Consider the following 9603-nt stretch of genomic DNA (forward strand, 5'->3'; position numbering starts at 1 on the left):
ATCTTCCAAAATTCCTTGGATTCTGGAACAGTCCCCATGGATTGGAAGTCGCAAATGTTACACCACTATTTAAAAAAGGTGGAAAGGAAAAGATGGGGAACTATAGGCCAGTTAGTCTCACATCAGTGATAGGAAAAATTTTAGAATCATTGATTAAGGATGTAGTAGTGCGGTATTTAGGGGAGCACAATATAATTAGGCCAAGTCAGCATGGCTTTACAAAAGGGAAGTCATGTTTGATAAATCTCATAGAGTTTTTTGAGGACATTTCCAGTAAACTAGATAAGGGTGAATCAGTGGATGTGGTCTATTTGGACTTCCAGAAGGCATTCGATAAGGTGCCGCATACAAGGTTAGTCCAAAAGATAAGGGCCCATGGAATTGGGGGAGCATATTAACGTGGATTGGGGAATGGTTAACGGGTAGGAAACAAAAAGTAGGGATAAATGGGTCTTTTTTGGATTGGCGGGATGTGACTAGTGGAGTGCCACAAGGATCAGTCCTTGGGCCTCAGCTATTTACCATCTACATCAACGATCTAGATGAGGACATCGAAGCTAATATATCTAAATTCGCAGATGACAAATAACTAGGAGGAAGTGCCAAAACAGAGGACAACATTAAAAAAATGCAGCAAGATAGGTTAGATGATTGGGCAGGTAGGTGGCAGATGAAGTATAATGTAGGGAAGGGCGAGGTCATCCACCTAGGTAGCAAAAACAGTAGAGCGGGTTATTTTTTAGAAGGGGAGAGATTGGAATGTGTTAGCGTCCAGAGGGACTTGGGGGTTCTTGTACACCAATACAGAAAGTTAGTCTGCAGGTGCAGCAAGCAATTAGGAAGGCGAACGGTATGTTAGCATTCATCATGAAAGGATTAGAGTATAAGAGTAGGGAAGTCTTGCTGCAACTGTATAGGGCCTGGTGAGACCACACCTGGAATACTGCGTCCAGTTTTGGTCTCCTCATTTAAGGAAGGACGTACTTGCCTTGGAGGGGGTGCAGCGTAGATTTACTAGGTTAGTGCCATGGATGAATGGGATGAGTTACGAGGATAGGCTGACCAATTTGGGCCTATATTCTCTAGAATATGGAAGAATTAGAGGGGATCTTATAAGATCCTATAAGATCATCAAAGGGCATGATAGAGTAGATAGTGGGAGATTGTTTTCCCTGGTTGGACAAACTAAAACCAGGGGTCACTACCTTAAAATCAGAGGCCAACCCTTTCGCACTGAGTTGAGGAAGAACTTCTTCACTCAAAGGGTGGTGAATGTATGGAACTCACTACCCCAAAGGGCTGTTGACGCTCTGTCCTTGAACATATTCAAGACTGAGATAGATGGATTTCTTATTGCAGAGGGGATTAAGGGATATTGGGATAAGGCAGGGTCAGGTTATTAGCTGGAGTTTGATTAGAAGATCAGCCATGATTGAATGGCGGGGCAGGCTCGAAGGGCCGAATGGCCTACTCCTGCTCCCTACATGTTATGTTATATTAATTTTCTGTGGAGACTGTGACAGTGCAGCTTTAATTCAACTGGCTTTACATGGCAGGTGTGTACCAACCTGTTCTGACTTGTCCTAACACTCCTCATGATTGTGAAGCTATATCAGCTGTTATACACACACTGCCACTGCTGTGTAAGGCTACACCAGCTAACCACAGGACAGAGGCAATGAGGGAAGCTCTGCAAGCTTTGAAGCTAAGAATAACAAAAGCTGCTTTTTCTAAGGTAAGACTTAATGCATAGGATTGTGTTGGTGATTTAATTGCTTCAGATGACTGTAAAGGCAAGTATGACTTTTTCCTTTGGTAGAGAGATGCCAAATGCAAGGACATAATCTTAAAATGAGAGCTTGTGAGACGTGATAGCAGTGCACATTTATTTACAAAGAGGGCCAACAAAATGTAGAATGAATTGGTGTCTTCAGAAGGAAGCGAGATGGTCATAAACACAATATTCAATTGGGGTTTGCCAAAATTGGGTTAAAAAATCTGAAATTATCTAGTAATCTGGTGGAGCAGACTCCATAAACTGAATGACCTCCTTCTGTTACTTTGTTACTTTCAGATGCACAGCAAGAGTTAAGAGTACCTCACATCAATACAATATGCAGAAAAAGAATGAAAAGTTAGCAATTGTCATTGCAATCAGTATTATGAATATATTTCTGGTTGATTGTGTGTTTTATGAGGTAGTTGGAAGGCTGCTGATCCCAAGTAGCCATATCCCAGATTGAATCTGTGACTTCAGAAGAGCAGGCAAATCCCAAAGAACTAAGTGGAGCACTATCCACCCTGGCAATTTGTCTGCTGGGAGAAATCTAGGAATCTCAGTTTGAAAAAACGAAACCGGGTACACCCTTTAAAAATATCTTTTGTATCTTTGTCTTGAGGATGATGTGTGGCACCTTCCTACCTCTCCGACCTCCTCACTCCCCAATCCACCACCCAGCGCCTCTACTCGACTGGCACCGGCCTCCTGCTCGTCCCTCGCACTCTCTGCCCCACCATCGGAGGTCGCGCTTTCAGCCACTACGCCCCAAAACTCTGGAACACTGTCCCTCAATCCCTCTGCCTTGCCCCCTCTCTCCCCTCTTTCAAGTCCCACCTGAAAACTTTCCTCTTCGACCGTGCTTACGGCCACCTCCCCCTTCCCCCAGGCTCGGAGTCAGGCTCTGCCACTGTTAAGCGCTCTGAGATACTACCCTGCATGGAGGGCGCTATATAAGGGCAAGTTGTAGTTGTTGATGATGATGCCAAATTCCTATTTGTTTGTGGTACTGAAACTACCCTGATAGGAGCTCTTCCTCCAAACAACTAAATGTCAATTCAACCAATGTTCGCACAGTAAATCGCAGCTCATATATTCGTAAACAAATCTAAAGGCCATTTATCAAAACTGATTTTAGGATCATCACCATATTCAGGTTTAGGAGCAAATTCATAATAACAAAGTCAACTCCTGATTACTACTACCTTGCACTGGTTTTCCTGTATGGAGCTTTGGGTAATAGTATTGCATTCATCTTAATCCCTCTTTTATTAGTAAGGAAAGACTCACTACATGACATTGGACACATCATAATTTCAAACAAGAGGTATTAAACCAGGCAGCTTCACTGTATCCTGCTCATGTATTCATATTTCCGAGTCTGGAGTCCAAAAGTAGGATTCTGAAAACACTTTGACACTAGACATCGCTCTGTGGTGCTTCGTAAATCTCTCTTCGGTACATTTCCATTGTTGGGAAAGGAAAGGAGGGGAGTGGTCAGTTCATTTTGAAATTCAGGGATTTCAGCAGTTCATCCTTGAGGAGAGTGTATGATGTGCTGTTAACATCATTATTTGCTGTAAACGCTTTGCGAATTGGGCCAAAGCCCTTGTGGCATATTCAGTCAAGATTTATTTCATTAAAAAGAGCCAATTCAGGGCACTACTGAGTGAGTTTAATGTTCCCAGTCAGTGTAAAAGATGGTTGAAAAACACAAGGGGGCATGAAACTTCTTTCATCATTGATACCATCAAGATGTGGTACAAACAGTGTGTGTGATGTAGTGAATCATGCTGGAGGTGTGCTCCTGAAACTGCCAGGAGGAGATGGATCCAGAAGCAATATAATTTGCACTCACACAGTGTGAATGTGGCCCGCACTATGCTCTCTTCCCCCATTAACATAACATGTAGGAGAAGGCCATTCGGCCCTTCGAGCCTGCCCCGCCATTCAATCATGGCGTTCAAACTTCTCAGACTACTCTTGGATATCCTTGGAACTTTGAATGGAGCATTTTTAATTATAAAGACTGATCATGCAATCTCTCCAACAATAAAGACTAAACACTTGATATTTGTGTTGTGCATGTGCTTTGCTCCAATAGTATCAACATAACACACGCGTAACAACTTTAACAATCTGTGCTTGTAATAGGAAGATGCTTTGCACAGACGCAGACTCCACCTCATCAAGCCAGTTAGGAATCTGGGCATCTTGTTCAACCCTCAGCTGTCCTTTTTCCCCCATATTTGTGCCATGACCCATTCTCCCTTCCCCCACCTCCGCAACATTGCTCGACTCTGCCACTGCCTCACCTCTCAGGCTGCCAAAACCCTCATCTACACATTCATTACCTCAAGGCTCGACAACAGAAACTCCCTCCTTGTCGGCCTCCCCAACTCTTCCCTCCACAAGCTGCAGATCATCCAGAACTCTGCAGCTTGTATTCTCTCCCACCACAGGCTCCATGACCCCATCACCCCCACCCTCACCCGATTCCACTGGCTCCCAATCACTCAGAGGATAGAACTCAAAATCTCGTCCTCACTTTCAAAGCCCTCCACGGCTTTGCCACCTCCTACTTCTCTGATCTGCTAACCCCTATCAACTTGTCCATTCTGCTCCATGTTTCCCGCCCGATTCACTCTGCCATTGGCAGGAACTCCATCCCACAATCCCTTTACCTTACTCCCTCCCTTGCATTCTTCAAGTCATGACTCAAAACCCTCCTTTTTGACTGTGCCTTCAGCCGCCCTCCTACCTCTCTGCCCTCCCTCATCCCAGCCATGCCCACCCCCCACCCATGCTCGGCTTCTGATCCCTAACAGATCAGTGCCTTGGGATGGCCTCCCGATGTGAAAGGCGCTTTAGAAAAGGTTATTTTGGTGGTGGTGTTGCAGTCAAATTCATTTTAAGACTTAGTTAAGTTGGAGGTAAAGAAGGCAAAGATAGACTAAAAACTACAGGGTCTTGTTGTTTGCTCTGTGAAGGTAGTGACCAGTGCAGTCCTGCCTTGAAAATGCTTTCTTTGTGATGTGAGCAGCTTTATTTCTTTTCACGTTTTAGACCTCTTGCAGCATGAGAGTTTACACGTTCTGTTGCTGTGGTAACTGCCACCACTATGTCCATCAGTGTGCAGCTCCAGGTCACATAACTGAAAGAGGGACTGATTTGCAACTTTTCTCAGAGTAGTGCTAAAAGCTTCATCAATGCATCCTCCAATGCTACAAGACCCAATGACACTGTACAGATACTTCAACACTTATTTCTAACAAAATAGTCACTGCAATTTATAGTATATCCCATGAAACATTTTGAGATGTCATCCCAATGTGGAAGAGGCTACACCAAATATAAGAATTATTATTTTAATTCCTTGAGGTTGCCAATATTGTTTACATTTGTGACTTTTTTGCTTATTACCACAATACTGTTGGGAAACTCATGAGTTGCGTGATCGCTCTTCTGAGGGTAATAAACTCTTTAAAAAAATAATAATTTGGTCACTTAATTCCATGACTATCTGTGGGATACTGCTGTGCGCAATTGGCTGCCGTGTTTCACAGTAAATATGGAACCATTTTTCAATGTGTACATTATGTATATTTTAACAGTAAAGATGAAACCTTTGGTGTGGGGTCAGTTTCGAGAATAATGGCTCGGTTGAATTCTGGAACCCCAATGGTGAAATCTCAGAGAAAAACATTAAAGCATCCAGACGACTAAGATCACTGTGTGCTGTTGAACAATACAGGTCAATCAGTATATGTTGTGTTGGTGTAGGTACTGATGCACAACAAAGATATTAAAATCCCATTATCATGATTGTAAACTCTAACAAAGCAGTAAATTAACTTCGGGCATCATCCTGGCAGTTTGATGTTGTCAGAAGCACTCAACTGTATCAGAACTGGCTGCATCATAACTCGCTGTCAGACATCCGGTATGTGTAACTCACTGCTGGTTATCTGGGATGGAACTTTTCCTCTGTGGCAACAGCGTTTTACTCTTTATGGAAATGTATGGGTGATTGTGTCATTCATTACTCGCAGGGTTACACTTCATCATTAGCAGTTACTCTGCACTCCATTAAAACAATTTTAGACTTAATTTAGTAAACATTATTGAAAAAATCTTACGCACATTAATAACTTCTTTTTGTGTTCTTAGTTTCTTTTTCTAATTTTCCCGATAAATAATAAACAGTAACTTTGCACTTTATTCTAGGTATTAACCTATCTGTGTTAATTTTGTGGCTGTATTACCTCTATACCTGTATTCTAACAGAATTAACTCAGTCGAATAATAGTGAAGCATTAAATACATAAATGACATCTGAAACTAGCGTTTTAAGTATTGTGTCAGCCTGTAATTTCCACCTAAATGCCGAAAAAAAAATTAGGCAATTATGTAAGCAAAAATAAATTGATCTTCAGGAAGATCTGTAGACACTCATTGAAAGGCCTTTGGGACGTCCTCCCGACGTGAAAGGCTCTATACAAATGTAATCTTGTTGTTGTTTGAAAAGAAGTTTGGTCTTTTAAGTGCTTGTGAAAATGTACAAAGATTGTCGATTAGTAGTGGGAGGTCATCAGCTCTTTGTAAACCTTGTTTTATGAACCTAGAGATTTCAGAATGATTCTCTGAGATCAATTACTCAAGAACTGTGGGTACTTTTTATTCAGAGACATGATTCCCATTGTTTTCTGACCGTGAACCTGACAAATATAATTCACAGCCAAAACTCTTACAGCAACTTGTGATTATCTCACTACACTTTTACTGTATGAAGACAAATCAAGTAATGCAAGCTTGAAAGATCAATTTTCGCCCATGCAATGAATAACAAGATAAATGACTTCTCAGATTCCAGGAACAAAAAGGTTCCTGATCCCAGCTGATGATTATCTGTTGACTTGCTGAGCCAGTGCCTGACATCAGCTGAACTGCCGTACAGAGAATTTCCAACCTCAAATATCAGGGCTGCCTGAGAGAGTAAGAACGATTTTTGCTGTGATTGGTGAAATATAAATTAAAGGTTAAACAGCACAAATCAGAAGCTATTTGTCCTTGATTCTCACTTTTGAGCCCAATTTGAGGAGGTACTTGATTCTCACAATTGCTATGTAAATGCAGCAGTACAATGTTACTTGGACTGTTTTGGCTATTGCCCCAAACATGCACTGCTGCATGTGTTAATGTAATTGAGACCTCCCTTTTAATAATGTTTAATTATGTATGCACAGAGATCAGAAATGCGAGCTATTATCAATGTGATGTGCCGAGTGTTGGAAGAATGAATTATGAACAACAATTAGACAAGCTGGAGCTCCTCGAACTTGAAAGGAGACAGGGGGCACTATATAGAGGTATGTACAATTTTAAATGGGGTTGAAAACATAAATCCAGAACAATAGGTTAAGATACACCAGGATAGGACAACAAGAGAGCATAGACTTAGAGTTGCAAATGGCATTTTTCAGGACAAACACCAGGAAGTATTGCTTTACCCAGAGTGTAATTAATGACCGGGTTGCCAGGAAGACCGGTTGATGTCAGGACACTTGACTTGTTTAAAAAAGCAACTTGATGCTGTGATTAGAAGAGTGTTTTATTCTGGAAGGATGAGATCAAATGTTCCAAAGGGCCTTTTTCATCCAATCTGATTTTGTGATTGTCTTATGATCATGTTGGGATCGTCTCAGGATCTTCTTGTGATCTTGTGAAGTCGGAAGTATAATTCAGGCTTCCTGCTTCATATTGCAATATTGCTGGAAACAAAATTGCTTTGCATCCAGACCCAGGAAATGTCAACTTACTGTTCTCAGTACCTTAAATTTGAGGTTATCAGAGTGAAGCCTTGGCCACTGTGAATGATACACCTGGCTCTTGCTACACCATTGATTAGTTCAGCATGAAACCTCAAAAATAAGGGAGTTTCTCCCAGTGTCTTGGCCAACAATCCCCTAGATAAAATTAGTCATTCCCTTCATGGCTGCTTGTGGGTCATTGCTGTGTGCAAATTGGTTGATGTGTTTGCTGACAAGTGTGTCCTTTACACTCGCTACCCTTTACAGTGAATGTTGTGAAGCACTTTGAGACAATACCAAGTGTAAGGATTATTACCATAAACAAATAACATGTTTGGAATGACTGTGTGTGACCATAACAAAGAGTGTTTTTTTAAAAAATGTAAACTGACAAATTGATCTGCTTACTCATTTATATGAGCCTGATGATTTTACTTCCTCTTGTAGCAATGAATATTAATGATCTGATGATAAATTATGCATTTCGACAGGAATGCGAACAATGCAATAATAACAAGATAGCATGTTAAAACAGCAAGCCAGTGGAAGGGACCTAACCCAATGCTGTGAGTGCATCAGCATATTCACTGTGCTATGTTGGCCTTGTTTGCAAACTGCATTACACCTTTCAAAGTGCAAAGCAGAAAACTCTTACTGCTCAATGATAGGGCATGATGACAGCAAAAATCTTCCAGACAGCTTTAGCTATTTTCTGTGATTTTAAGTGGAGAGAATTGTAAATGTCTGTAATAATGGTACCCACTACAGTGTCCACTCTCTCAGTGAAGCTTTTGCCCTAAGAATGTACCTGCCATAGATGTATACTTCTGGTGATGCTTTGAGTATTGTTCAATGATAGATACAGATGTGAATTGATCTCCTGTTGATCATTCCCACCGATAAAGATGGACTCCACTGTGGGGGGGGGGGAAGTGAAAATGGAGTTGGCACAAACTTTTGTTCTCCTTGCAGCAAAGTGCCCTGGATCACATGCTGTGGAAAATGAGCTTGCTTTCATTTGAATTTTACAGGTGTTTTAAAGTTCTAAGAAAATAAATGTTATGTAAATAATTTAGTTTCAACTTGATACACACATAACCAGCACCACAGGAAATTTGTGCTTGAATTACAATTTTGATGAACTCCTGAGTAATCAATTCCTCTAATCATTGTGCTGCGGTCTGTCATGATTCATTCAACAATTCAATTCGCACTAAAAACAGAAAGTAATTAACCAACAAAGCTTTCATACACAAGTAATTACTTTTCCAAATTGTGCTTTGAATTCAGAGGAAACTTTCGCTTCCCTGTAGTTATGTGCAACTGTGATATAAAAAAGATTCAATGGGAACAGTGAACCTTCTGTCTGATGAAATGGTTAGATGCGAGTTAAGCTGCAACTCCCCACATGATAGTTTCCTAATCATAGCCATACTGCTGAAGGAAATCACCAGGCAGGAGCCAGAAGAGAGTCACCCCAGGTATAAATAGGACAGCTTGGATTTTACATTTACTGTAAATGGATGGCTTAAGGTTTCTGTGCAATGGGGATTATTTGGGAATGATTTGTCCAACAATTGCTCAGTTCCAGGTGGGGTTTATTGGCCCATACTGATAGCTGTTCACAGCCAGGCAGTAGTTAGGGCATTGCAATCAGCTTCAGACCCCCTGAGCTAGAAAGAAGAAAATTATTCAGCCAGGATTTCTGTTTCTCTGTGAACCTTATCTCAAAGTGTATCTGTATTGACTTTGGCAGAGGATAAGATCAAGCTTAGCTATGATGTTTATATAGACTATCCATTGCCAATAGCTGGATGGGAAGAAACGTGTTCACCTCATGACAAGTCAACATCAAGTTTCAGGGATAAACCAGGCAAGCTGGTCAGTCACCAACTGTACCCTGGAGCAATATGCACCTGACTGTCTCAGGTATGGAAGCTCTGAGATGGCCTCAGAATTGATTTAGTGCTACCTGTTACCATTTAAACCAACTCAACCCAGAGATCCACCATCGAA

This window comes from Callorhinchus milii, unplaced genomic scaffold (genome assembly GCF_018977255.1).
Source record: "Callorhinchus milii isolate IMCB2004 unplaced genomic scaffold, IMCB_Cmil_1.0 Scaffold7, whole genome shotgun sequence".
NCBI classification, from domain to species: Eukaryota; Metazoa; Chordata; class Chondrichthyes; order Chimaeriformes; family Callorhinchidae; genus Callorhinchus; species Callorhinchus milii.